This window comes from Adiantum capillus-veneris, chromosome 13 (genome assembly GCF_014529385.1).
Source record: "Adiantum capillus-veneris isolate H3 chromosome 13, ASM1452938v2, whole genome shotgun sequence".
NCBI classification, from domain to species: Eukaryota; Viridiplantae; Streptophyta; class Polypodiopsida; order Polypodiales; family Pteridaceae; genus Adiantum; species Adiantum capillus-veneris.
In genome coordinates this window covers 16,069,387-16,072,982 of record NC_140943.1, presented here as the reverse complement: position 1 = coordinate 16,072,982, position 3,596 = coordinate 16,069,387, and the positions used below count along the sequence as shown (strand labels likewise).

The 3,596-nt window shown below is 43.2% G+C and overlaps 1 pseudogene; it reads left to right on the top strand.

The window, feature by feature from the left end:
- The first annotated feature begins 3,092 nt into the window (after window positions 1-3,092).
- Window positions 3,093-3,342, top strand: LOC147443644 (protein SLE3 pseudogene; annotated as a pseudogene).
- The last annotated feature ends 254 nt before the right edge of the window (window positions 3,343-3,596 follow it).

The window sequence follows — 3,596 nt, the reverse complement described above, 5'->3', positions numbered from 1 at the left end:
TGATAAAGCTTGATGCAACTATGGACAAAGACAACTATCAAAGTGATTTGCATACATACAAGGCATTGATTCAAAAGAAGAGAAGAAGATGGGAAGTAAAGCAACAAGAATTTCAAGTCCAAGAAAAGGCACATGTATGTGGAAGATTTTGGAGAAACTTGAGAGGCAAGCGGGTTGAGAATTTTGGTAACTTGAGTCTAGTGGATATGTACACACATTGTAGGCAATTATATGAGTAAGCAAATACTGAAAAAATGCCATTTTATGGTTCACTCCCATGTATGCCGTCTATTTTTACTATTGAGGATGTATGCGGTGGGCTTGAAAAGTTCGCCACTCGCAAAGCGGGAGATCTTCAAGGTATCAAGCCGGAGATGATCAAATGGACGGGAGATTTTACCCATGAGTGCATGTGTGATATGTTCAACCTTGCACTTCAACATGGTATGCCTTATGATTGGAGTACTAATTGGGTTAAGCCTTTGCATAAAGGAGGGGATGTAAAGAATGTAAGCAACTACCGGACTATAATGATTGGGTCTCTTATGGCAAAGTTGTTTGGGTGCATAATGGAGATAAAATTGAGTGATTGGACTGAATAGAATGACAAGCGTGCAAAGGGACAAGCGGGTTTTCGTCGATGCCATAGCACCATTGATCATCTTGTCACTCTTCGTGTTCTCATGGAGGAAAGTCGGTTGAAAGGCAAGCGATTGTATTGTTGTTTTGTGGACTTTAAGAAAGCCTTTGATATGATTCCACGTAACAATTTGTGGAGAAGGATGGAAGAACTCCAAGTGCCAAGTGAGTTTATGCTTGCGGTTTCTCGAATCTATGAGAAGGTGATTTGTCAATTGCGCATGGGAAGAGAAATTTCAGAAATTTTTGTAAGCACTATTGGGGTTAAACAAGGATGTCCATTGTCACCAACTCTCTTTGGTCTATGCATCGATCAATTGGAACAAATGGTACTTGACTTTATACAAGAAGAAGGCATTGAAGAGGTCACGATTTGCAATGCGGTGATCATGCTTTTGTTGTATGCGGATGATGTAGTGCTTCTAGCACACACTTTAGAAGATGCACAAAAGCTTATGGTTGTCCTTGAGAACTTTTTCTTGCATAGTGGGCTGATTGTAAATGAATCCAAAACAAAGGTTATGCTTGTGAAAACCAACCATAAGGAGAAGCTATGCATTGTGTACAACAATGAGACACTTGAAGTTGTTGAGAGCTTTAAGTACCTTGGCCTTGAGGTTCCATCCAATCACAAGTGGCATGAATGTGCTATGCGTCGTTTGGAAGCGGGAAAGAGAGCATATTATGCATTTGAGAACAGGTGTAATGCGGGAAATATCAAGTGTTGGGTTCTCAAGAAGTATCTTTTTGATGCATTGGTGACACCGGTTCTTCTTTATGGAGTTGAAGTGTGGGGCGGGAGCATCTCAAAGTCTACTTGGAAAGAGTTTGAGAATGTCCAAAAGCGTTTTCTTACAAACTTTCTCCAAGTTAAGACACAAACACCATATATGCTCCTACTTCTTGAGTCGGGATCTCTTCCAATTGAGGTTATGGGCATGGAAAGGGTTGTGGAGTACATGATAAAGATGCGTCAAAACGCCTCACATCGACTTCCTACAATTGCATGGGAAGCAAGCAAAAAAGTTCAAAAGACGCATAAAAGCAAGATCTTGAGCACGGGATGGATGCAAGATATAAAGAAGTGGTTTGGGAGATGGGATGCATTACACTTGCTACATGATGCTTCAATTGACTCTCAAGTGAATGAAGCTTTTCTACAACGCCAATGTATTACAGCTTGGGAGAAATCCGGTGGGTCACGCTTCATACATTACACCACCTATATTGCCCCCAACTACAAAACCATGTTCTTCGCTGAGAGAGGAAACCGTACTCACACTTACATGCTTGAGCCTATTTCCTTGTCTGCGATATGCACTATCGCAGCAATTCGGCTTAGCTCCCATTTCCTTCGATGCTAGATAGGGCGTTGGGGCAATGGAGAAGAGTCAAATCGATTGTGCACATTATGCTCACTGCAAGTTCGAGAGTCTGAGTACCACACACTACTAGAGTGCTCAGCTTTTGATCACATCCGAACTTGCTTCTCTCACATTTTCAGCCATAACTTAGACCTACACACTTTCCTCTCCTAGCCAAAGTGTGGGCTCTCCATTGCAACTCTCATCACTACAATTTTGGAGCATCGAGAGTCACTCATCAGCCATACACATACTACATCACATGTAACTTTGGTCCCATAGGTCATATTTGACCTCCGAGGACGATAATAAAATCTATCTATCTATCTATCTCTCTCTCTCTCTCTCTCTCTCTCTCTCTCTGAGCTCTCTCTCTCTCTCTCTCTCTCTCTCTCTCTCTCTCTCTCAGAGAGAGAGAGAGAGAGAGAGAGAGAGAGAGAGAGAGAGAGAGAGAGAGAGAGAGAGAGAGATAGATAGATGCCATCTTCTTCGACGATGTGGTTTCTCTTGAAAAAAACACAGCACAAAATGGTGAGCAGGTTGCTAGCAAAGATAACGCTAACTGCCTCAAGCAATTAGTACTAGCTTATCTCTCTCTCTCTCTCTCTCCCTCTCTCTCTCTCTCTCTCTCTCTCAGTTTTAAAAAAAAAACTGTCTGAAAGAGCGCCTGCGGGCGCTCTTTCAGACAGTTTTTTTTTTAAAACTGAGAGAGAGAGAGAGACGCAGGCGCTCTTTCAGACAGTTTTTTTTTAAAAAACTGAGAGAGAGAGAGAGAGAGAGAGAGACTGTCTGAAAGAGCGCCCGCTCAGACCGCCTGCGGGCGCTCTTTCAGACAGTTTTTTTTTTTAAACTGAGAGAGAGAGAGACGCAGGCGCTCTTTCAGACAGTTTTTTTTTTTAAAACTGAGAGAGAGAGAGAGAGAGAGAGAGAGAGAGAGAGAGAGAAAGAGAGAGAGAGAGAGAGAGAGAGAGAGAGAGAGAGAGATAAGCTAGTACTAATTGCTTGAGGCAGTTAGCGTTATCTTTGCTAGCAACCTGCTCACCATTTTGTGCTATGTTTTTTTCAAGAGAAACCACATCATCGAAGAAGATGGCATCTCGCGAGGAGCTTGACCAGAAGGCCCGCACTCGAGAGACGATCGTTCCTGGAGACACTGGGAGGCGAGACCTTAGAAGCGCAGGAGCGCCGTGCAGAAGGGTGCAGCAAGGGAGGGCAGACACGAAAAGAGCAGATGAGGACGGAAGGATACCACGAAATGGGAAAGAAGGGTGGGCTCTCCAACCTGGAGCAGTCTGGTAGTGAGGCAGCTGAGGAGAAGGCAATGCCGATCGATGAGTAAAAAATATAGGACTCAGAAGAAAAAAATGTCCCCGGTTATGTGTTGTGCTCGGTGGGAATTACGATCTTAGTCTACTACTAGCAGTAGTTTCTAGGCTACAGATTCGCTTAATTAGTGCACATATTGTATCTTTTTGTTGTGCTTGGTAGGAATTGGGATCTTAGTCTACTACTAGGCAGCTGAGGAGAAGGCAATGCCGATCGATGAGTAAAAAATATAGGACTCAGAAGAAAAAAATGTCCCCGGTTATGTGT